Genomic DNA, 26,833 nt, shown 5'->3' on the forward strand with positions numbered 1-26,833 from the left:
ACAAGAAGTCCAGAGGTAGTGTAGCTCCAGAGCTGGATAACACAGTGACTGAATGAAATCATCAAGGGTCCAGTTCATTTCTAGTTTTTCTCTCTGCCATTCTCATTGGCCTTCTCCTCAGATTAGCGACCAACACCGTTTCAAGATGCTTCCACACTTACAGATGCCGTATCCTCACAGAATGTCCAGAGGCAGAAAAGACAGCTCTATCATATACATAAAATATTCCTTTATGACGGGGAAGCACGTTACCAGAAGAACCAGAGCAGGCTTCCCCTCACATCTCCCTGCCTGGGCTTGCATTTCATGCCCACCCCTAAACCCACCACCAACAAGGGAATCACCGCGGGGCTCAGGCTGCTTTACTATTGTTTTACTGCTTGCCTGTGGTGGGCACGCAGGCCCACCCTCCTCTGAGAGGGAGGGGAGCTGGTGAAAAGAAAAGGAGGGAGTTCTCTATTGGAAGAAAGAAAGGCAAGTGGTTTTAAGGCAAAAAAAGAAAAAATCTCATTTTACAGTAGAAGAAATGGAAGTTTCGAGAATTAAGTAACTTGTTCAAAGGCAGGCAACCTGCAAGCAGCAGAGTTGGGATTCAAAACAGAGCCCATACCCTGACACATTCCAAATCAGGTCAAAGTCACCTGCCCCCTGCAGCCTCCCCTGCATTCCTGACCTCAGCCTCCAGGCACTTACTCACTCTGGGGTCAGAGGCTTCTTGCCCCATCAAGGTCACAATGCACAGATGTTATTTGCTCACCCAGCCTTCTCCAGGGCCAGGACTAGATCTCATTCATCTTTTTATTTCTCTTTTATCCCCACCCTCTAACATCATGCTTAGTTTCCTTTTTTTAAAAAAAATTTATTTATTTATTTATTTTTGGCTGCATTGGGTCTTCGTTACTGCGTGTGGATTTTCTCCAATCATGGCGAGCAGGGGCTACTCTTCATTGCGGTGCACGGGCTTCTCATTGCGGTAGCTTCTCTTGTTGTGGAGCACGGGCTCTAGGCACACGGGCTCAGTAGTTGTGGCACGGGGGCTCAGTAGCTATGACTCGCGGGCTATAGAGTGGAGGCTCAGTAGTTGTGGCGCACGGGCTTAGTAGCTCCGTGGCATGTGGGATCTTCCCGGCCCAGAGCACGAACCCATGTCCCCTGCATTGGCAGGTGGATTCTTAACCACTGTGCCACCAGGGAAGCCCCTTAGTTGCTTTTAAAATAAACCTCCATCTACTCTCCTATGAGACTGAATTTTCCTCCTCAGTATAAAACATATCTCTTTTCTTTTGCCTCTTCCTCAGCCTTACCACTGCCCAGAACTCAGTATTAATACCCGCATACATTTAGAATAAGTAAAGGCTCAGACTTTGGACCCTGACAAGCCAAAGTTTCAATTCTGGCTCTGCCACTTACTAGCCATGTGACTTAAGGCTCATGACTGAACATCTCTAGGCCTCAGTCTCCTTACCCATAAAATGAGGATGTTTCCCACACGAGGTTATAGTAAGAATTGAAAGAGATAGAGTTTAGCACAGCCCTCAGTAAACGGGAGTTATCGTTCTGAATTAGTATAATAAAAATGAAAACTCACGTTATCACAGTTTGTGGAGCTTTCTCTACATTTTCTGGCCTGACCCTGATAACAGCCGTCTTCGGGGAAGGATGCTGCCTCCCTGAGATGTTGAGGAGACCATGTCTGAGAGAGGTGAAGAGCCTTGTCTCTTTCAGATTCTTCTATTACATTCTATGGTACACTCTTGGGGTGCTACTCCCCCATTATGTGTGTCAGCTCACCCTCCTTGTTGTGGATTACCTCTTATGGGTTAGATTGTGTCCATCTCTCACCCCCAAATTCATATGTTGAAGTCCTAACCTCCAGCACCTCAGAATGTGATGTTATTTGGAAATAGGAGTATTGTGGATGTAATTGTATGAGTCAAGATGAGGTCACACTGAAGTAAAAATGTAAGTCCTTGGACTACCTATTCAAGAAAAGCTCATTTTCTAATTCATTTATACACATGAATTACTTTTTAGTGACGATAAAACCTGTTTATTTGCCATCAAGTTGTCTAGGAAACTGGAATTAAATTCAGCATTTATTTTCAGTTTTTAAAATAATTTTAGACATGAATATTGCTAAAATATGTTGAAACTTCTCTGCTACTTTTAATAAGGGATGGTGAAAACAATTTAAGTTTTTATTTTTTATGGCTCAGTTAGTTATCTTGTTGTGCCATCATATAGGAAGGAACACCATGAGGTAGGGGGTGGGATACAGAGGGAGCGCTGTGATTATCTACACTTAACCCCAAACTGGTAAAATCGTTTAAGTTTTGTTTTGCTTGTCAGAGTTTTTTCTCTTAGGCTACCAGCTAGTTCTTCTCTGCTGTCAGTACGTCAATTTTCTCTTCAATTAATATACCATTTCTAATTTATGACCTAGTAAATGAATCAGGAAGATACACTTATTAACACTGCACATAAAAGCAGAGCCAACTGGCGCTGCGTGAGGTTTCCAGGTGCCTCTCTGCGTGATTGCCACTGCTTGAACTTCAGCACGTTGATTCCAGCTAAAGTGTTTAAGGGTGTTCTTTTCTCTTGGACCTTCTCTGTGTTCTGGATGCCTGAGGTTTCCTATCTATAATCCTCCAGAAGTGAGTGGAGTATAGCTATGGATATTATTCTCAGAGATTCCACTCTTTAACACCTAACGCCATGCGTAAAAGTGTGGATTTGAGCACTCTTTCATTTTTCCGTTCTGTGTTCCCTCCCTCTCCCAGCTACTATTGCCCTGTCCCCTTCTCTCTAAGCATTCATCCAGCGGCATATTGTCATGAAATAAAATTGGCCTCTGAATTTGGACCACTCCGTCGAATTCCTGATTTTTCTTAGGACGTAAACTTGGAAAGTCACATGGCTGCTCGGAACCTCAATCACCTAATTAAAAAGAGTGATAATTCTTCTTAGTTATGAAAACTGAAGGTGGTAATGCTGGGAAAGCATTTTCTAAAAGTATTGTCATTAAACAGTGTAACCTTCTCACATATCCTTGCTAACAATTATTGACAACTGTTCTGTGACAGACACTGAATTAGCCTTCATAGATTTTTCTCATTTAATCTTCACCAAAAAATCCTAATTTATGCTACAATAATGCTAACTTTATCCTCATTTTGAGAAAGAGGAAACTGATGCTTCGAAAAGTTAATTAACCGAAGTTCATGCAGGTAGTAAATGTTAGAGTTAAGGTTTAAGCTCAGGCAGGAGGACTCCAGACCCCAAATCTGAGTCTCCATACAATGGCAGAATTCAGATATCTTGGCTGGTGGGGATCAGGGAAAGAGGAGGGGTGACTTAGGGGAGCAGATTCGCAAAGGCCTCTCAGACCACAGCCCCACCGGTGGCTGTCTCTGCATCATTCTCCATTCAGGCCCAGGGCAGCCCTGCCCCGCATTCCCACGCCAGCTTCCAGAGTCCCACTTCAAGAATAATTCAAACTCCCTTCCAGGTAGAGGTCGGACCAACTCCCTCACAGGCCATGCTGAATTTCTATGGATTCCTGTATGTAGCTGGCGTTGCAACTTTTCCGTGGTGAAGTGGGGCAAGCAAGGCCCTAACACCCATGGAAACACATCTGTGTCTCCATCATGCCAGCCAGCACTTGATGATCTAAGAGAAAGCTATAGTTCTATAGAGTTCTATATAGCTCCAAGCTGCTGATGGAGCCCAAAGTCACTTGTTTACAAGCGCTTTCTTTGCCTGCTCTTTACCTCTGGCTATGCACCTGCCTAGTCTCTCTATGTGAACAGCCCCAGAATCAAAATGATATTGAGTCATTACCTAATAATCTAACAATCTAAAGAATTCAGCAATGACTGCAATCTCCTGTGAGAGCTTTCCTTATAACTTGGGCCATGTGAACAAAATAGGATTACCAAAGAGGGGACTATAATCTGGGGTTAAGTGGGGTTTAACTAGGTGGAACTGTCACGTTCTGGCCAAAAAGTACTGGCGCTTCTCTCCCGTGGTTCTCCATTTACCCCGTCATTTATTGACTCCTCACAACTGGATGGCATTTAAACATAAACTAATGGCATGACCCTTCTTATGCAACAGCCTCTGTGGGTAGCAGATCCTTACGATAAGCATCACCTCATTTGACAGATAATGTAATTGAGGTTTAAGGACTTGTCAGAGGTCACATAGGCAGGAGGTGAAAGACTGGGATTCAAACCCAGGTTCAGCTGGGACCAAAGCCTGGTGCTTGCCCCTGGACCACACTGCCTCTTGGACTGACCCTCACCACTCATTCCCTGGGTAACTGGACTGTGCCAAACATGCCTGGTCAGAATGTCAATACCATACGTGACAAGATGAATAATCCTACCTCTAAAATACCCAGCCGGCTTGCAGTTTTCTCGCCCTGATTCGTGGAAATGAAGAGGCATTCTTAAAGCATGTATTAGGCCCCTGCCTGAGAAACCAGAGTCCGCTGCTAACAAGCAGCTGACAGTAGTGCCTGGCTTTCTGCAGAAACAGGCTGTTTGAAAGCCAGCATCAAATGCACTCCTTCAGGAGGACCCCTTCTTCCCTCCCCTCCTTAGATCCCTGGTGAATATCTATTCCCCATTAATCTTTATCCCAAGAACTGTATTCCCAGGATGGCCCTAACTCAGGGAGGAAACTGAAGGTTGGATTAGCATAAAAATATGTTAGATTGTCGGCAGGCAGCATGCGTTGTAACCTGCCCAACTTCAACACTTGGAATAGAAGCATAGCTCACAGTCTGAGAAATACAATCAGTGCTAGATTCCCACTATGCCCCTGACTGCTCAGGATCTCTGGCTCCCTACTGGTTCATCAGACCCAAAATAAATGCCACATCTGGCATTCCAGATCTTCTGTCAGCTGTCTCCAGGTCTCCCTCGTCAACCTGGGCTGCTCCGCCCAAAGCTCCCCGGCTTGGCAGGCAGCTCCCCCACAGCTCCTCCCCATCTTGGTGCCTTGGCTTATGCCTGAAACACCCTCTCATCTCCATCCTCCCCCTCTAACCCCATCATTTCTTTTAAGACGGACAAGGCTCCAGGAAGCTCTTCCTGACCAGCCCCTATGTCTATATTTCTTTCCATTAGCCCTTACTCAGTAGACCTCCCATGGGTCATCAAGCCCTTCTTTGGCCAACATTCTTTGAGCCCTTTCTGTGTGCTAGGCCCTGGGATAAGTGCTTTGCATATCATCCTCTTGCTCTGCTCTCCTTTACAGGAAACCTCCTCAAAGAAGTTGTTTATACTCGTGTCTCAACTCCTGTACCCTCATGCTCTTTTGAACCAACTTCAAACAGACCCTTGTCCCCACGTCTCTGCTGAAATTGTTGTTTTCAAGGTCACTGATGATTTCTACGCTGCTAAATACAATGATCACTTTCGAATCCTCTTCCTCGTTGACCTTTCAACAGGATTTGATGCAAGCATTGGACTCTATCATACCCTCTTATGTTGAGTAAGTTTTACTTAAGAGAAGTTAGATATTACCCCTCCAAAACTGTCTATTTCTTCCTATTTGACCTTAAGAAATAAAGGCCGAGATAAATACACACACACCCCTACAATTACTATAATCGTTTCAGCTGCAACTGTAATCTCATATGAGGTGTGACTACTCAAATAATGGGTCTTGCTGCAAAAAATGTATTTTTTCCCCCAAATGGTAACTTTGGATAAAATTCTGAACAAAGCAAAGTACAATGTGCCTTTGATTTAAATGATTAAATATTAAGCATATATTGCCATACTAAAAAAATATTTTGTAAAGTGGAAAGAGACTCGAGGTTAACATAATTCAAATAATTATAATTTCTTTCACTTCAGTGAATGCCTGACAAGACATTCAAAGTTCTGTGGGACATGAGATCATTCTCTTTGTGTGATACTTGTCCCACACATTGCAGGATATCGAATAGCCCTGGCTCCTGCCTATGAAATGCCAGTAGCACCCACAGTCATTGTAAAAGCCAACAGTACCTCTTAAGATTTCCACAATGCTCCTTCAGGGGTGACACCATGTGGGGAGACAATTCTCCTGCCTTTCTGAACAGCTCATGAGCAGAGATGCCGACTGGCTTTATTCCGGACTGTCTTTTCAAGGATCTTTCTGTAGCAAACAGCTTTGGAACATACAGATAGTGTCCATCTCAGAGCAAAGGATAGGCATGCCTATTGCCTGTTACAAAAGCTTCAGGCTCCCTCAGCCTGGGGTTCCTTTCCTGTCATGCAACCCACTGTGTGTATGCAGGCACCTCTGGCCCTCTCCACATTGCCTTAGGGAACTGAGACTCAGGGAACAGGGCAGGGAAAGGCGGGTACTCTGGCTACAGCTGAGAGTAATAATGTCTTTTGTCTGTGACCCCAGGAACTCATGTTTTCTGCCAGCATCCATGAGGCTGGGGTAAGCTGACCTTAAATAGGGTCAAACTCAGATCCTTCACAATTCCTGACAATCACTCGACTCAAAATCAGTAGAACTCTATGCTAACTCCCATTTCTGTATACTAGTCTTGACCTCTTCCTGAACTCCAGACACTTATAACCAATTGCCATCAACACTTGAACGTCCAACACGCATCTCAAACTTAAAGTGCCCCCCAATACACTCCTTATCTTTCCCCCAAATCCTTTTCTTCCTGAAGCCTTTGTCATCTCAACGGAGTGCAAATTCACCTTTTCTTGCCTCAGGCTGAAAATCTTGGTGTTGGGGTTTGGGGAGGTGCTTTCCTTTCTCTTATACCACACATCTCATCAGTGTCTTAGTCCTCCTGACGCTACCTTCAAAAACGATACAAACTCTGACCACTGCTCACCGTCTTCACCTCTCTCACCCTGGTCCACACCACCATCAGCTGCCATCTGGATAACTGCCATTGTCTTAACTGGTCCCTTCCCCAGACAGTGCATGACTCACTAGCTCATGTCACTTCTTTTAGGTCTCTGCTCAAATGTCACCATTATCACACAGGTTTTCATGTATGACCCTATTTAAAATCGCAACCCCTTGCAGGCCTGGTGAATCCTATTCCCTTTCTCTGCTTTATTTTTCTCTCTAGACTTTACTGGCATCTAATATATACTTACATTGTTTGCTTATCATTTATGATCTATCTCCTCACATTAAAATGTAATTGTCTGTTGAATGGGTGAATCAATCGATATAATCTTCACAGCACACCCCTGGAATTCCTAAAGTAAAATTTGCAATAGTTGCTAGAACTGAACTGCTCATAACCTGTGTGGAGGGAGAGGATTAAATGCCATGAAACAACTGACAAACAAAACCTGAAACCAGGAAGCCTAGGGTCAGATCCTAGTTATATCGTTGGCTAGCTCTGTACTACTGGGTAAGATAATATCATTGACCTACAGTTATTTCTTTTGTCGAACAAGTACATTCCCTGCTGATCCCATGGGCTGCGGTGATTGTCAAACTTAGTAAGATATCCCCCAAAGCTCTGCAAACTGTAAAGGACTGTGAGGATTTGTTTTATGCTGTTTGTCTTTAAAACATACCACACTTTTCATGCCCATTGTCACAGTTACAGCCTGTATGATCTTGATCGGCAAGCGTTCCTGTGCTTTGTTGTATACCTTGGATTGTCTCAAGCAGTTCTGTCTGTACTAAATGCCTTTGCCCCACCCTTGTCATTTGCCCTGGACCAGATCCCCTGCTACAGAGACTCCAGGTCCTAAGATGGAATGTCTTTCCCATCCCCTATACTACTTTGGAATGGTACTGTCAGGCTTTTCAGGGTGTGACTGTTATTAAAGGTGTTACTGCTCCTTAGCAGCTCCTAGGTTGCAGGTATTGGGCCTATTCACCTTTGTGACTCCCCGACTCCTAACACAGTGTGGTTATAGCACAGCCTCTACTTCACTGAATGAGCTCAACATGTCAGGGAGCAAGCTGGAAGCAATTTATGATTTCTCACTGACATTCTCTGTAAAGAAATCGCCACTTTCCAATCTCTTGTCAACCTCAGCTTCTTACGTGGGCTGCGTGAAGGACAAAAGCCAGCAGCGTGGCTCCAAGCCTTCCCTTTGAAAGTCTTTCGTAGAGACTCCAGCACCTCCCATTGGAATGACAACAGGATTTCCCATCAAGGGCTGTATTACTAACCATTGAAGCCTCTGCCAAAACTTAGAGACAAAAGAGTGAGTTACAGGGAAGATCTTATTTCAAGCATTTGTTGAATTGAATACCAAAAATGGAAAACGACAAGATATAGCTCCAAATGAGGTGTATTACACTTGAGATGAGTCCAGAAGACCTACTCTGCTAGGAACGGAGCAGCTGGTGAATTCTTAAGCTCCTTTCTGGAAATGTCTTCGAACAGAAGACTGGGAAAGCAGTGAAGGAAATGTCTTGGAAAGAAGAGCTCTTTGGTGATGTGGATGTGACAAGACACTTGGAAAAGATGCTCATGCCATCGTGCAGTTTGTAACAAGATGGGAACAGTTCAATCCTGGACACGAGGGCCCTTTGATGACAGGGAGGAACTACCTCTGCTGGGGACTGCCTGTGGCAATCCTAAACCTCCTCAGTTAAACATCAATATTGACCTGCCAATCCCTCCCTTTTTTGCCCCCAAATTCCATATCCCAGTAGAAATTCCTGGGAATCTGCTTCTCACCAGCTTAGGGACTGGAATGGAGGGGAGAAACAGAAACAGGCATGAGCGACACTAACTACCATTATTGAAGCACAAACAATGATCTACACACTTGCCTATTATAAGCCATTTAATCTTTACAATTATTCTGAGGAGTATACAGAACTAGCCCCATGGGGAAACCGAGGCTCAGGTTGCTGAAGACATTTTCCCATGAAAACACAGCTAGAAGAAACAGGGGAGGTACAATTTGCTATTCCCAGAACCTTCCCTGGACAGCCCTGCTGGCGCTCACCCTGTGTGCTCCACCTGAAAGACCACTGCTCATCTCTACTGGTCCAGATCCCACTCTTCTTAAAGGGGCAGCTCCCATCTAACTACCTGCGTACAGCAGTCTTGATTCCTTCCAAGGTGGAAGCAACGGCTCCTTCTTCCATCAGATGGAACATTGTACCTTCTATCCGACATGTCACAGTGCCCCCCCCCACCGCCCCCAACGTGGCCATTTGTGTACATCATATTTCCTCTACTAGAAGGAAAAATCCTTGTGGGCCGTGACAGTGTCTTTCTTCACCTTAGTATTACCCAAAGCATATAATAAAAGCATTAGAGCAAGTTTCTTGCTCATAGTAGGTATTCAACACATGTTTGTTGAATGAGGAACACAGAGGCATTGTAATATGTGAAATCTCAGGTATTCTGGTACCAGAGCCCCTTGATTTCAGCTCAGATGAACAAGATCTGAGGGTTCGCTGTCATCAAAAGCAAACGCTGGCCCAATTCCAGAGGGCATCTACCCCTTCCTGGCTTCTGCTTCAAAGTTTCCCCTAAGTCCCAGTCGCGGCCCTCTTGATCTTTCCCTGTTTGCTCATTAAAGTTAATTTGGGACATGAAAAGATCCAGGACTGAATATTTCTTTCAGGCCAGGTCTTCTTAATACAGCAACTGCAGACAAAACGTACAAAGAGGGCAGAGGTTATCAGTACGAGGCCAGTGCATGTAGCACCTGTTTAAACCCTGGACCCTCTGTTCATGGATATAGATGTTCAGTCAGCTTTGGGATGCTAAGAATAGCAGGAGAAGTAGATTATGTCTCTTCATAGAGATGTCATGAGTCTTCAAGAAGTTCCACAGCTCTCCTTGTGGGAGGGATTAAGAAAATGCCCATTTGTGTGAAAATGGTCTTATTTTGAGTCCGGGGTATGGACGAAGATCATTGTTAAGAATATCAGTTATTGGAACTTCCCTGGCGGTCCAGTGGTTAAGACTCCACACTTCCCTTGCAAGGGGGCACAGGTTTGATCTCTGGTTGGGGAAGTAAGATCCCACATGCTGCATGGCGCAGCCAAAGCAAAAAGAAGAAAAGGAATATCAGTTATCACCTTCTGAGCTCTTACACTGTGCCGAGGATCGTGCTGAGTGTTTCCACGTGGATCACCTCTTCCAATCCTCCCAGTCATCCTCCGAGTGGTATTATAATTGACCTTGTATTTCTTATGAGGAAAGCATGGCCTAGAGAAGTTAAGTTACTGGACTGAGATCTTACAGCTATCGGACGACAGGGAAGGTGACAAAGCTGAGATTCCAGCCATGGCAGAATAGGCCCAGGGTCTGGACTACCAACCACCACATCCTATTGTTTCTTAGGATGTCTCAAAATGTACTTTTTAGCAGGCAGAAAAGATACTAACCAATAACTGCTGCCTTAGATGGTGCTGCTCTGAAGAGTGCGGTAAGGCCTTGCTTTTTGTTAAATTTCACATATAAAATTCATTTATTTGAGGAATGAAAGAACAGAGGTTGTCATATAAACAATTGGTGCCATGAGAACCCAAGGACAACTTTGCCTATGCGACATGCCTATATGGCATGTCAAGGTTCCAGGATTCAAAGAGATGGTCTGTAAAGTTTTACAAAGCTGGAGCCAGAGGGGTGAGCAAAGTGGACGAATACAGAAGCACAGTAAAGTATCACCAGTCTCAAGTTCCCATTGCCTTCGATTCTGACAGACATATCTTTGTTTTAGAAGAAATTTTAATTCTAGTCAATGTAAGTTACTCAGTCCTATGGAAATATTTTTAAAAGCGGAACTGGGGTCAGAACTAAAATAAGCAACAATGCAAGCATAAAATAAAATTCTACTAACAAGTCCAAATATATCAATGATCACGATAAATGTAAGTATCTTAAATTCCCCTGTCAAAGTAATAGATTTTCAGAACAGGTTAAAATACAAAGTCAAGCTATATGCTGATTATAAGACATATACTTAACCAACTGGGCACAGAAAGGCTGAAAACATAGGCATTAAAGCACAGCAAAGGAAACCATAAACAAGACCAAAAGACAACCCTCAGAATGGGAGAAAATATTTGCAAATGAAGCAACTGACAAAGGATTAATCTCCAAAATTTACAAGCAGCTCATGCAGCTCAATAACAAAAAAACAAACAACCCAATCCAAAAATGGGCAGAAGACCTAAATAGACATTTCTCCAAAGAAGATATACAGATTGCCAACAAACACATGAAAGAATGCTCAACATCATTAATAATTCGAGATATGCAAATCAAAACTACAATGAGATATCATCTTACACCGGTCAGAATGGCCATCCTCAAAAAATCTAGAAACAATAAATGCTGGAGAGGGTGTGGAGAAAAGGGAACCCTCTTGCACTGTTGGTGGGAATGTAAATTGATACAGCCACTATGGAGAACAGTATGGAGGTTCCTTAAAAAACTACAAATAGAACTACCATACGACCCAGCAATCCCACTACTGGATATACCCTGAGAAAACCATAATTCAAAAAGAGTCATGTACCAAAATGTTCATTGCAGCTCTATTTACAATAGCCAGGACATGGAAGCAACCTAAGTGTCCATCATCGGATGAATGGATAAAGAAGATGTGGTACATATATACAATGGAATATTACTCATCCATAAAAAGAAACGAAATTGAGTTATTTGTAGTGAGGTAGATGGAGTTAGAGTCTGTCATACAGAGTGAAGTAAGTCAGAAAGAGAAAAACAAATACAGTATGCTAACACATATATATGGAATCTAAGGTAGAAAAAAAAAAAAGATCATGAAGAACCTAGTGGCAAGACAGGAATAAAGACACAGACCTACTAGAGAATGGATATGGGGAGGGGGAAGGGTAAGCTGTGACAAAGTGAGAGAGTGGCATGGACATATACACACTACCAAACGTAAAATAGATAGCTAGTGGGAAGCAGCTGCATAGCACAGAGAGATCAGCTCGGTGCTTTGTGACCACCTAGACGGGTGGGATAGGGAGGGTGGGAGGGAGGGAGATGCAAGAGGGAAGAGATATGGGAACATATGTATATGTATAACTGATTCACTTTGTTGTAAAGCAGAAACTAACACACCATTGTAAAGCAATTATACTCCAAAAAAGATGTTAAAAAAGTAATAAATAAAATACTTTTGAAGAATAAAAATAAAAGTAGACTAGAAAAATAATAAAAGAAAATAGATGTTATAATACTAACATCAGACAAAAGAACACTAGAGATGAGAATCACTAACATTAAAAGGGACAAATGTATTTTGTCCTTTCTGTTACCTTCAACTCACAAAGAAGATATAACAATTATCAATTTTAATGCGTTAACACTGCGGCCTCTATATGCATAGAATAAAAACTGATAGAAATAAAAAGAGAAATGTTTTCCAGATAACTTTTGGGTTAAATAAAAAATAAATAAAGTAATAATGAAAATATAAATGGAAAAATTATTCAGAAGCGAATGACAGTGAAAGCACTCTATGTATCAAAACCCACGGGATGCAGCAAGTGTGGACTCAGCTAAAAAAGAAGTCACCTTGCCATTTCCTGAGCCTTCAGGCTCTTTACACTAGCACTGCACCATTTGCTACAGTGGCCACTGTCCACATGTGGCTAGTTAAATTTCAATCTATTACAATGAAAAATTCCCTTCCCTAGTTGCACTGACCACATTTCAAGTGCTCAATAGCCACAAGTGGCTAGAAGTTATCATAGTGGACAGCACAGATTTTAGGAACTTCTCATCCTTGCAGAATGTTCTGCTTGGCAGTGCTTCTCTAGAGTTCGCCAGGGAAGTTCCAGTATGTCAACTTTGCTGACTGTAGGCCGCCACAGAGCCCAGGTTTCAATTGGCCAAACTAGCCAACTATCGATATTTATACCATTCCCAGATGCTCAAGCCACGTATTAAACCTAGAATCTCAGGAGAGTCAACTCATATTGATAAATGAGGCTCAATCAACTCTTCAATTTCATTTTACATAGTCAAACAGCTTTAGAATTCATTCACATCCACGTTCCCCATACTCTTGCCAATGCCGATTGGTGAGGTCTCGTAACCCTTTTGGTGGGTCGATTCCCTCTCTCACCTCAGGCCAGGTCTTGTACCCCCTTGTCTGGGCTGTGTTGGGATCTACTCTTGTTAGGGACATGGAGGTATTAAGAGTGGTGGGAATAGGTCCTACAGAGACTGGCATCCCCTGGTGACGGGACCCTCCTGGGTGCAGTCACTGAAAGGTGTTTATGCAGAGGAAGACTTTTTCTCTCAAGTGGGAAGACAGGTTTCCTCCATCAGAAAGAGAGGTCCTATGGAAATGGGGAGTTCAAACCTCTCAGCCTGCCCTGTTTCCCCATTCCAGATCTCAAGGTCCCATGCCTTCCCCCACAGGTGCCCTTGTCTTAGCATTAGAGACTGGTGGGGCAGGCCTTTAATTGGCCCTGCCACTCTACAACACAGCCAGTACAGCCCTGGGTTCTTAGCCATGTTGGCCCTGCAACGATAAGAACTGAGGGATTCCTTTCAAGTTGGTATAAAGGCTTTTGAAAGTACTTGACACTAGAAGCTTCCCTGAGTTTCTGGCAGTTTTCTAAGACATATCCAGGGATGATTCTGACCAACCTTGAACCTCCCCCAGGAACACCTCCTGTCATTGAACTATTCTAATCTGCACTGGACTCATCATTCAGCAGGACATTCTCTAATTAGTGTGTAATTTGTGTATTTCCTGTGCGTGTCTCAGTCTACTACACCTTTAACTATATCGTAAGCTTTGTGAGGGCAAGATTATCTCACAACATTTAGTAAATTCATATGTACTGAATTCCTGAAGGCATTCTGGCTCATCCTGGCATTTCCTGCCACATAAGTGGCAGTGGCTGTGCTGGGGCCCCTCGAGAACGTGGGGTGGTGGTGGGGGGAGACAGGTCGGAGGGGGAGTCTCGTGTGGAGCAGCCAGGACGTGAAGGACCTCCATGGGCTCCTGTGGTCAGGCTGAGTTTGCCTCAGGAAACCCTTTCAAGGCACTCGGTGTCCACAGACTCTGGAGCTGTCTGCCAGCTCTGCTAATCATTCACCACCTTTGGCTTCCTTCTTGGCGACTGGTGGGCCGTGTCTGGTTTGTGACGGGTGATTCCTATCTTCAAAGTCTTGGTCAGGATGTTCCTATTTTAATGAACCACATGCAGCCTTGATGCCTGGCCAAGGTGGGGGCCTGAGCAACCCGGACGGGACCTGAAGTGGGGCTCCTTGTCCCCATGCATGCCACTTGCAACCTCACATTGCTGTGGGCTCAGTGCCGCTGTCCTCTCTCCCCCTCTGGCCACTGGCAATCAGCTGCCGGAAATGGCCAAGAGGTGGAGAGAAATGTGGTGGTCAGGAGATGACTGGTGTCTGCTTGTCCCTCAGTGTCCACTCTGTCCCTTAGATCTACAGCTCTGAGGTGCTGCAGATATCATTAGGAGCGACCTGAAACAGCCTTTATTGACACCTGCAGTCCAATGTAGGTAGAACTGGGCTACTCAGAAACGTGTACTGGCTCTTTGCTGACGGTGAATACTCAGCAGAGCAAAGGCCTTTGCTGCACAGAGGGCCACTTGCGCTCACAGCAGCTCAACAACTCCCCAGAGCACTGGCAAGAACCAAAGAGAATACTGGAGATTTCTCCTCCCTGGTTCACTCATCACAGTGTCATGTGCATGGCTTCCCTTTGTACCTCCTCTCCCTGAGCATTTAGCTTTTTGAAGTTTTCTAGGTGTTTTGATCACTAGTTAAAAAGGAAATACTGGGGCTTCCCTGGTGGCGCAGTGGTTGAGAGTCTGCCTGCTAATGCAGGGGACACGGGTTCGGGCCCTGGTCTGGGAAGATCCCACATGCCGCGGAGCAGCTGGGCCCGTGAGCCACAATTGCTGAGCTTGCGTGTCTGGAGCCTGTGCTCCGCAACAAGAGAGGCCACGATGGTGAGAGGCCTGCGCACAGCGATGAAGAGTGGCCCCCACTTGCCGCAACTAGAGAAAGCCCTCGCACAGAAATGAAGACCCAACATAGCCATAAATTAAAAATAAATAAATAAATAAAAATTTAAAAAACAAATACAGTCTTAAAAAAAAAAAAAAAAAGGAAATACTGTGGGGTTCCACAATCACTCCCTTCTAGGCAACAACCCCATGCCTCCCTCCCTGCTTCTCTCTCTCCCTGCTTCTCTCTCTCCCTCCCTCTTCTTTTCCTTTCTCTGCTCCCCAACCCCCCAACCTCCATCCTTAGACAACACAGATGACAAAGCTCTTTCTCTTTTTTCGTAGAGAAACCGAAGCTCTGCTCTTTAGGGGGAAATGGCGACCGGATTCATGGTCTCTCTATTTCCAGTCGTTCTTTTTCCCCATTTCACCACCCTGCTTTCTTAAATGTAGGATTCTACAGAAAAATATTTACAGTGGTTATCATCAGGTTTAGAATTGCAGGTGCTTATTTTTTCTCTCATTTTTTGCTTATAGATTTTTCCAAATTTTTCTCTAAAGGCTCCATATTAGTTTTGCTTTAGCTCTGGTAAACTAGCTGCTATAACAAACAATGTGAAAAATTTCCATGGCTTAATCAAAAAACGTTTGTTTCTTGACCACATGTAATCTAAAATGAGTGTTCCTGAACAATGTACAGGCCTCCTAAAAGGAGTAATCCAGGAAATCTTTCCTTTTCATCTTGCAGCTCCTCCATCCTCAACAACATATGGCTTTTAAGTAAGCTGTGATATTCTGTATAAATCCAGAGGAAAGGAAAATAGCATGGAAGAGTATTCGAGACAGGATTTTATGGATGTGACCGGAATGTAATATATGTCACTTCCATTCACACTCCATTGGCCAGAACACAGTTGCCAGGCTGCATCCATCTGCAAGGCAGGTGGAAATTGTAGTTTATCAGCATACAAAGGAAAAGGAAATGAATATGGTGAATTGCTGGCCAATCTATGCCACACTTGCATAAGAAAAAGAAAAGAAAGTTGAAGTTAACATGAAATAAGGAAGGTCAGCCCTTCCGTAAAGCAATCTTAAGCTCTCTCTCCCACAGCATTTTCACACTGAAATCCCCACTCTCTCACAGTCAAGAAAATGACCTTCATCCTCAAGGGCACGGACAGATTGGACTTTCTGATATTAAAGAGGTATAGAAAACGGAGAAGCTGAGGGCTGAGACTGAGGGTTCACAGGCAGTGCTGTGACCTGGGTGCAAACTCTCCTCCTCCCCACTAGGGGCGCTGTCAGCGTATGAGTGCTGCCTCTCTGCCCCACAGCATTGCTTATATGGGAAGGACAGATGATTATGCAGAAGACTGTGAGGTCAGCATCATTCATGTTGAATAATGGCCTTCCTCTCCTCTAAGCACACCTATCCCTCCCTCCCAGAGAAACTTTGGTTCCACGTACCTCTTACAATAAATTCAGAACCACTGGTGTTCCCAGGGCATGTCTCACATTCCCTGTACCTTGTTCTTCACCACCCCCTTTACATGTAGACTCTTGCCTTGAATACAGTCCTGCAAATGCAACTGAAAGTCACCTAGTGCCTAGAACTCTTTCTACCTATGTATGGTTTATTTATTTATTTATTTATTTATTTATTTATTTATTTATTTATTTATTTTTGGACTCTAATCCTAGGTTTATTCAACACAATTCTTTTCTCTACACAACAAAGTACAAACACAATATTATCTAAAATGCTACAAAGTTACAAAACTGTAAACAGAAAATGTATAGTACCAACTGTACAATAAAAGCCAAAAAAGCCATGTACACGTTGCCAAGGTAACCTGCACGACCACCATGAACACCAACACAAGGGAGGGTGGGGGGGTGGGAGGGGATGACCCGACAGAGCTGGCTCTCAACTTACCAGTTTCAGAGAGAAAGGGAGATGTGTGTGTGTGTGTGTGCGTGTGTGTGTGTGTGGTGCACACACATGAGTACACGTGAAAAGAACCATTTCGGGTATTTGGCCCTAGAGGTCAGAAGAAGACTCAAGCAGGGGAGCAGGGCCAGGCTAACAGGAACGGCAGTTGCGTAAAATCACACCCTTTCCTGTGGGACCCTGCAGGCCAGCAGGTTAGGGCGCGAGCAGGCCACCAGATCAGCCCCAGGTCATCTGTGGAAGGGGAAAACATGCTCCCAGGCTGGGGCTGTACCACCTCCTGGAGCCCCCTGCTCATCCCTGCTGGCTTTGCCACTAAACTGACTCTCAGGAACTAGGAATGTGGAAGCTTTCTAGCCAGAAAACTGGAGGGCATCTTTATAAGCGTGACCCCCCAAACCAACAACACTCCGGCAGCCGGAACTCTGCGGCCAGGGGAAATGTAGCAATTACTGCCTTCACTTCCGAAGCCTGCCTCTGAGTGAGGGATTTCTTTCCTACCGATCCTCCTTTGGCTAGAAAAGTGACAAAAGTGAGTTGGATGGGATACAAGTCACAGGGCAGAGCTTCGGTGGCCCTGCTTATAGGGAGGAGTTGGAGCTGGAGCGGCTCCTGTGGCGCTGGCGCACGGGGGACCTGCGTCAAGGGGAACGCGACCTTCTCCTCATCCGTGGGGGTGACCTGCGCCACATGGGAGGCGGTGGCAGCATTCTCCTGGGAGGGCTGAATCTCCTGAGGGGGTGGCCGAGGCCAGGGGGCCAGCACAGCAGTGGCAGTGATCGATGTGTCCTCCGTCCACGTGCTTCAGCGCCTTCTCGGCCTCATCTGGATTCTCAAACTCCACATATGCGTAGCGTTTAGACAGATGCAGGTGCATCCTTTCTACAGGCACGTCAATCATTTTAATTTTCCTATAGGTGGAGAATATCTCCATGATATGATCCTTGGTCACATTCCTGGTGAGCCTTCCAATGTGCACTTTGGTGGGTTTAGGGGAAGGGCTCCGCCTTTTTCTTTCCTTTTCATCTCTTTTGGGTGGTGTGGACTTGGAACAGGAACGCCGCCTGTTGTCCTGCCTGCACCGAGAAGGACTCGGAGAGCCAGGGGAGCTGCCAGAGCTGGAGCTGCAGGATGTGCTGGAACTTGCTGAACGGCTCGATGCTGAAGATGAGCTGGAGCCGCTGCTGGAGCCCGTGCTGGTGCTCGAGCCTGAGCTGGAGGTCGAGCTGGACCGAGACCTGGTGCTGCTGCTACCACTGGAAGCGCTGCGCCTCTTTGGAGTTTCATCCCTGCCACGATTCTTCTCGCTGGACGCCTTGGTGGCCCCCTTATCTTTAGAGCGATCCTTGGACTTCTCATCAGAGCGGTCTTTGCGTTTGGTAGGAGAAGGAACCCCAGTGCTGGACTTTTTATTATTTTCTTTGACTCCTAGCAAGCTCTTTTTCACTCCTGATAAATCCATTCTCCCCTTCTGAGGTGTTCAAAGCAGCAATGGCGGCCTCACTTATCTGAACGCTCACTTCTAACTTGAGTCTGAGAAACGATCCCTAATCGATTGCAATTTACGCCAAAGTGCAGCATCTTCCCCCGATGCGACCTCCTCCCGCTCTCCTCAGCCTCTGAGGCCAGCGCTGCTGGGCGTTAGGATTAGGGAGCGGGAAGGCCCTCTGTATGTTTTAGACACACAGCAGATGATAATTAGAGAATAAAGTTGATGAGCTAATTCATACTCAATACATATGCAGATATGTTGAATATGTAATATTCAACAACATATCTTCATATTAATAAGAAATGACACCCTGACGTCCCAAAATTAATCTCAAAAGCTAGTTTTGCAGGTTCATCTACTGTCCAGCGGAGAGAGATTTAGGGGCAGGTGAGGGGCTTTCTAGGTGCTCCCCCAAATCTGTCTGTTACAGAAAAATGAAGAGGCTGGATAGACGCTCAGTATGTATAATGTGAGCACACTTCCCAGTGTTTACAAGGTTTCATGCTTTCAGTATATAACCAAACATACGAGTAAGGGATCTTAAACGATGTGCAAAGGTTTGTGAGGAACCCAGGCCTTTTCTGGATTATCTTCGTGTTTGTGCACCTGTCCACCTCTCCTCTAAGCACTGGACAGGAGCAGGAGAAAGCAGGCCATGGGAGTGAGAGACAAGTGTAACCAGAAGCATCTCAAAGGCCCAAACAGACCTCAGGAGTGCACACATTCTCACAGGTGCACGTTGGGAAATATTTACCTTCCTCCTTTGGCAGAAGTCAGTTAGTTCCCCATGTACTAGGATGGAAGGGAACAATGAGAACCAGCTCACCAGAAGTGTAGACTCCTGTCCACAACTTTCCATTCTGCCTGGGAGCAGTGGCCAGAGGGAGATGATAAAAGTAGGTAGAAGTTAGCTCTGTATATACAGCCCAAAACTTGAGGAGCCCTCAAGGGAGAAGGGGGGTGGAGACCTCCTGAGTTTTGTTCTTCTCTCCTTTGTTAGACAGATGGATTCTGCCTTGTCCTGTTTCTCATATTGTTTTTGGTGGGGAGGTTTTGCCTCACCAACTAAAAGCTAGGCTGCTTAAGAGCAGGGACTCTGTGGGACTTCCCTGGCTGTCCAGTGGTTAAGACTCTGCACTTCCACTGCAGGGGGCATGGGTTCGATCCCTGGTCGGGGAACTCCTGCATGCCACAGGACATGGCCAGAGAAAAAAAGGGAGCGGAGACTTTGTCATATCCTAGCTACCTAATTTGCTCTGCAAGTTCCAGAAGAATATAATGTTGTCCTCTACACAGTTGATGCTTAATAAAGTCTCCTTTGCTTCTAGCACCTCCCTTTCCTGTCTCTCCTCAATGTCTGATTGCCCTGTGAACTCTCAGGGAGACTTCAACGGTCTAAAGTCTGAATTATCTAAGCAGCGGGTCCACTCTCTTTCTGGTCTGTGTGTAAAAACACGCCACTGACTTTGAAAGAGTTTCTCTGTATATCGTTGCTTAATATCCCTACGTAAGGTGCGCCCTCTTGGTTTTCCAGAAATCTCCATAACTGAGACTCCAACAGGTTAATTTGCCCAAAGACTCATGGCTGGTCAGGGACAGGACAGGGATTTAAGCTGGTAGGTTTGAAAGCCAAGCCCCTGCTTCTGTCATCTGGCTTCCACTGACTTCTCTGCAGAGAAAGGGGTGATTAATCAGACAACAAAGTGGGTAAAAAGTGGGCAGCAAGGAGACCCAGTGTGCATGAGTAGAACAGTGAAAATATCCCCCATCCTCCTAAACAGTATGTATACATCATACTTTCTGTCTCTATCCCCAGGCTCCCCAGGGTGTGCAGAGGCTAACAAACCTCCACGTTCCCGGCTGGGGCTTACCTTTCTGGGTACAGGTCAGAGTGTTTCAAATCCTTCTTGTTTCTCCTGTTACACTTAGTTACTTGGCTTTTTCCCATTATTTTTCTTCTGGGATGCCACTTTTTTATCGCCGTTTTTTAATACAGTCATGGGAAATGATGAAGTAACTGAGAAAACACTTCCTCCTTGCTCTTAGCAAGTTATTTGTGCTCCAGTTCTAAACTGCTAGGCAAATCTCTGATAATTAATGAATTTCTACCAACATAGTATCTCATAAAACATATCTTTTGGGTAACATACCTGCATTTATAGAAACATATTTAAATTAAATGCACTCCCAATCCAAAAAAAAAAAATTGTCCCCATAATTTTAATGGAATTCAGCAAACCCATTCTAAAATATATCTGGGAAAGACATTTACAGAAGAACCCAGGTCTTTTTCTTTTTTTTTTTCCCAGAAGAAAAAATGAGGAATAAATTGCTTTACCAATTTTCATAATACATTATACATATTCAATAATTAAAACTGTGGTGTAGGAGCAAGCAAGTATCATATGCCCATAAATTAACATAGTATGATGTAATAGAGACTCCAGAAACAGAAACATGCAGTGTGAGAACTAAACACATGTTAAGTAAGACATGACACCATAATACTCCTGGAAGAGAGCATAGGCAAAACATTCTCTGACATAAATCGTACCAATGTTTTCTTAGGTCAGTCCCCCAAGGCAATAGAAATAAAAACAAAAATAAACAAATGGGACCTCATCAAACTTACAACTTTGCACAGCAAAGGAAACCATAAAAAAAGAAAAAAATAAGAAGACAACTTACAGAATGGGAGAAAATATTTGCAAATGATATAACATCATTTGCATGATGGGAGAGAGAGAAGGAGGGAGAGAGAGAAGGAGGGAGAGAGAGAAAGAGGGAGAGAGAGAAGGAGGGAGAGAGAGAAGCAGGGAGAGAGAGAAGCAGGGAGAGAGAGAAGGAAGGAGAGAGAGAAGCAGGGAGACAGAGAAGGAGGGAGAAAGAGAAGCGGGGAGAGAGAGAAGCAGGGAGAGAGAGAAGCAGGGAGACAGAGAAAGAGGGAGAGAGAGAAGGAGGGAGGGAAGCATGGGGTTGTTGCCTAGAAGGGAGTGGTTGTAGAACCCCACAGTATTTCCTTTTTAACTAGTGATCAAAACACCCAGAAAACTTCAAAAAGCTGAATGCTCAGGGAGAGGAGGTACAAAGGGAAGCCATGCACATGACACTATGATGAGTGAACCAGGGAGGAGAAATCTCCAGTATTCTCTTTGGTTCTTGCCAGTGCTCTGGGGAGTTGTTGAGCTGCTGTGAGCGCAAGTGGCCCTCTGTGCAGCAAAGACCTTTGCTCTGCTGAGTATTCACCGTCAGCAAAGAGCCAGTACACGTTTCTGAGTAGCCCAGTTCTACCTACATTGGACTGCAGGTGTCAATAAAGGCTGTTTCAGGTCGCTCCTAATGATATCTGCAGCACCTCAGAGCTGTAGATCTAAGGGACAGAGTGGACACTGAGGGACAAGCAGACACCAGTCATCTCCTGACCACCACATTTCTCTCCACCTCTTGGCCATTTCCGGCAGCTGATTGCCAGTGGCCAGAGGGGGAGAGAGGACAGCGGCACTGAGCCCACAGCAATGTGAGGTTGCAAGTGGCATGCATGGGGACAAGGAGCCCCACTTCAGGTCCCGTCCGGGTTGCTCAGGCCCCACCTTGGCCAGGCATCAAGGCTGCATGTGGTTCATTAAAATAGGAACATCCTGACCAAGACTTTGAAGATAGGAATCACCCGTCACAAACCAGACATGGCTCACCAGTCGCCAAGAAGGAAGCCAAAGGTGGTGAATGATTAGCAGAGCTGGCAGACAGCTCCAGAGTCTGTGGACACCAAGTGCCTCGAAAGAGTTTCCTGAGGCAAACTCAGCCTGACCACAGGAGCCCATGGAGGTCCTTCACGGCCTGGCTGCTCCACACGAGACTCTCCCTCCGACCTGTCTCCCCTACCCACCACCCCACGTTCTCGAGGGGCCCCAGCACAGCCACTGCCACTTGTCTGGCAGGAAATGCCAGGATGAGCCAGAATGCCTTCAGGAATTCAGTACATATGAATTTACTAACTGCTGTGAGATAATCTTGCCCTCACAAAGCTTACGATATAGTTAAAGGTGTAGTAGACTCAGACACGCACAGGAAATACACAAATTACACACTAATTAGAGAATGTCCTGCTGAATGATGAGTCCAGTGCAGATTAGAATAGTTCAATGACAGGAGGTGTTCCTGGGGGAGGTTCAAGGTTGGTCAGAATCATCCCTGGATATGTCTTAGAAAACTGCCAGAAACTCAGGGAAGGTTCTAGTGTCAAGTACTTTCAAAAGCCTTTATACCAACTTGAAAGGAATCCCTCAGTTCTTATCGTTGCAGGGCCAACATGGCTAAGAACCCAGGGCTGTACTGGCTGTGTTGTAGAGTGGCAGGGCCAGTTAAAGGCCTGCCCCACCAGTCTCTAATGCTAAGGCAAGGGCACCTGTGGGGGAAGGCATGGGACCTTGAGATCTGGAATGGGGAAACAGGGCAGGCTGAGAGGTTTGAACTCCCCATTTCCATAGGACCTCTCTTTCTGATGGAGGAAACCCGTCTTCCCACTTGAGAGAAAAAGTCTTCCTCTGCATAAACACCTTTCAGTGACTGCACCCAGGAGGGTCCCGTCACCAGGGGATGCCAGTCTTTGTAGGACCTATTCCCACCACTCTTAATACCTCCATGTCTCTAACAAGAGTAGATCCCAACACAGCCCAGACAAGGGGGTACAAGACCTGGCCTGAGGTGAGAGAGGGAATCGACCCACCAAAAGGGTTACGAGACCTCACCAATCGGCATTGGCAAGAGTATGGGGAACGTGGATGTGAATGAATTCTAAAGCTGTTTGACTATGTAGAATGAAATTGAAGTGTTGATTGAGCCTCATTTATCAATATGAGTTGACTCTCCTGAGATTCTAGGTTTAATACGTGGCTTGAGCATCTGGGAATGGTATAAATATCGATAGTTGGCTAGTTTTGCCAATTGAAACCTGGGCTCAGTGGCGGCCTACAGTCAGCAAAGTTGACATACTGGAACTTCCCTGGCGAACTCTAGAGAAGCACTGCCAAGCAGAACATTCTGCAAGGATGAGAAGTTCCTAAAATCTGTGCTGTCCACTATGATAACTTCTAGCCACTTGTGGCTATTGAGCACTTGAAATGTGGTCAGTGCAACTAGGGAAGGGAATTTTTCATTGTAATAGATTGAAATTTAACTAGCCACATGTGGACAGTGGCCATTGTAGCAAATGGTGCAGTGCTAGTGTAAAGAGCCTGAAGGCTCAGGAAATGGCAAGGTGACTACTTTTTTAGCTGAGTCCACTCTTGCTGCATCCCATAGGTTTTGATACATAGAGCGCTTTCACTGTCATTCGCTTCTGAATAATTTTTCCATTTATATTTTCATTATTACTTTATTTATTTTTTATTTAACCAAAAAGTTATCTGGAAAACATTTCTCTTTTTATTTCTATCAGTTTTTATTTTACGCATATAGAGGCTGCAGTGTTATAGCATTAAAATTGATGATTGTTATATCTTCTTTGTGAGTTGAAGGTAACAGAAAGGACAAAATATATTTGTCCCTTTTAATGTTAGTGATTCTCATCTTTAGTGTTCTTTTGTCTGATGTTAGTATTATAACATCTATTTTCTTTTATTATTTTTCTAGTCTACTTTTTTTTTCATTCTTCAAAAGTATTTTATTTATTATTATTATTTTTTAACATCTTTATTGGAGTATAATTGCTTTACAATGGTGTGTTAGTTTCTGCTTTACAACAAAGTGAATCAGTTATACATATACATATGTTCCCGTATCTCTTTCCTCTTGCATCTCCCTCCCTCCCACCCTCCCTATCCCACCCCTCTAGGTGGTCACAAAGCACCGAGCTGATCTCCCTGTGCTATGCGGCTGCTTCCCACTAGCTATCTATTTTACGTTTGGTAGTGTATATATGTCCATGCCACTCTCTCACTTTGTCACAGCTTACCCTTCCCCCTCCCCATATCCATTCTCTAGTAGGTCTGTGTCTTTATTCCCATCTTGCCACTAGGTTCTTCATGAACATTTTTTCCCCCTTCGATTCCATATATATGTGTTAGCATACTGTATTTGTTTTTCTCTTTCTGACTTACTTCACTCTGTATGACAGACTCTAACTCCATCTACCTCACTACAAATAACTCAATTTCGTTTCTTTTTATGGCTGAGTAATATTCCACTGTATATATGTGCCACATCTTCTTTAACCATTCATCCGATGATGGACACTTAGGTTGCTTCCATGTCCTGGCTATTGTAAATAGAGCTGCAATGAACATTTTGGTACATGACTCTTTTTGAACTATGGTTTTCTCAGGGTATATGCCCAGTAGTGGGATTGCTGGGTCGTATGATAGTTCTATTTTTAGTTTTTTAAGGAACCTCCATACTGTTCTCCATAGTGGCTGTATCAATTTACATTCCCACCAACAGTGCAAGAGGGTTCCCTTTTCTCCACACCCTCTCCAGCATTTATTGTTTCTAGATTTTTTGAGGATGGCCATTCTGACCAGTGTGAGATGATATCTCATTGTAGTTTTGATTTGCATTTCTCTAATTATTAATGATGTTGAGCATTCTTTCATGTGTTTGCTGGCAATCTGTATATCTTCTTTGGAGAAATGTTTATTTAGGTCTTCTGTCCATTTTTGGATTGGGTTGTTTGTTTTTTTGTTATTGAGCTGCATGAGCTGCTTGTAAATTTTGGAGATTAATCCTTTGTCAGTTGCTTCATTTGCAAATATTTTCTCCCATTCTGAGGGTTGTCTTTTGGTCTTGTTTATGGTTTCCTTTGCTGTGCTTTAATGCCTATGTTTTCATCCTTTCTGTGCCCAGTTGTTTAAGCATATGTCTTATAATCAGCATATAGCTTGACTTTGTATTTTAACCTGTTCTGAAAATCTATTACTTTGACAGGGGAATTTAAGATACTTACATTTATCGTGATCATTGATATATTTGGACTTGTTAGTAGAATTTTATTTTATGCTTGCATTGTTTCTTATTTTAGTCCTGACCCCAGTTCTGCTTTTAAAAATATTTCCATAGGACTGAGTAACTTACATTTACTAGAATTAAAATTTCTTCTAAAACAAAGATATGTCTGTTAGAATCGAAGGCGATAGGAACTTGAGACTGGCGATACTTTACTGTGCTTCTGTATTCGTCCACTTTGCTCACCCCTCTGGCTCCAGCTTTGTAAAACTTTACAGACCATCTCTTTGAATCCTAGAACCTTGACATGCCATATAGGCATGTCACATAGGCAAAGATGTCCTTGGGTTCTCATGGCACCAATTGCTTATGCGACAACCTCTGTTCTTTCATTCCTCAAATAAGTGAATTTTATATGTGAAATTTAACAAAAACCAAGGCCTTACCCGACTCTTCAGAGCAGCACCATCTAAGGCAGCAGTTATTGGTTAGTATCTTTTCTGCCTGCTAAAAAATACATTTTGAGACATCCTAAGAAACAATAGGATGTGGTGGTTGGTAGTCCAGACCCTGGGCCTATTCTGCCATGGCTGGAATCTCACCTTTGTCACCTTCCCTGTCGTCCGATAGCTGTAAGATCTCAGTCCAGTAACTTAACTTCTCTAGGCCATGCTTTCCTCATAAGAAATACAAGGTCAATTATAATACCACTCGGAGGATGACTGGGAGGATTGGAAGAGGTAATCCACGTGGAAACACTCAGCACGATCCTCGGCACAGTGTAAGAGCTCAGAAGGTGATAACTGATATTCCTTTTCTTCTTGTTTCTTTGGCTGCCCCGTGCGGTATGGGGGATCTTAGTTCCCCAACCAGAGATCAAACCTGTGCCCCCTTGCAAGGGAAGTGTAGAGTCGTAACCACTGGACAGCCAGGGAAGTCCCAATAACTGATATTCTTAACAATGATCTTCGTCCATACCCCGGACTCAAAATAAGACCATTTTCACACAAATGGGCATTTTCTTAATCCCTCCCACAAGGAGAGCTGTGGAACTTCTTGAAGACTCATGACATCTCTATGAAGAGACATAATCTACTTTTCCTGCTATTCTTAGCATCCCAAAGCTGACTGAACATCTATATCCACGAACAGAGGGTCCAGGTTTTAAACAGGTGCTACATGCACTGGCCTCGTACTGATAACCTCTGCCCTCTTTGTACGTTTTGTCTGCAGTTGCTGTATGAAGAAGACCTGGCCTGAATGAAATATTCAGTCCTGGATCTTTTCATGTCCCAAATTAACTTTAATGAGCAAACAGGGAAAGATCAAGAGGGCCGCGACTGGGACTTAGGGGAAACTTTGAAGCAGAAGCCAGGAAGGGGTAGATGCCCTCTGGAATTGGGCCAGCGTTTGCTTTTGATGACAGCGAACCCTCAGATCTTGTTCATCTGAGCTGAAATCAAGGGGCTCTGGTACCAGAATACCTGAGATTTCACATATTACAATGCCTCTGTGTT

General features: G+C 44.4%; 1 pseudogene across 1 annotated transcript; it reads right to left on the bottom strand.

Moving 5' to 3' along the window:
- Positions 1-16,910: 16,910 nt before the first annotated feature.
- Positions 16,911-21,486, bottom strand: LOC309646492 (RNA-binding protein with serine-rich domain 1 pseudogene; annotated as a pseudogene). The gene has a single exon. The product of its transcript is annotated as an RNA-binding protein with serine-rich domain 1 pseudogene (transcript).
- Positions 21,487-26,833: the final 5,347 nt, after the last annotated feature.

This window comes from Balaenoptera physalus, assembly GCF_965194825.1.
Source record: "Balaenoptera physalus genome assembly, chromosome: 1".
Classification (NCBI taxonomy): Eukaryota; Metazoa; Chordata; class Mammalia; order Artiodactyla; family Balaenopteridae; genus Balaenoptera; species Balaenoptera physalus.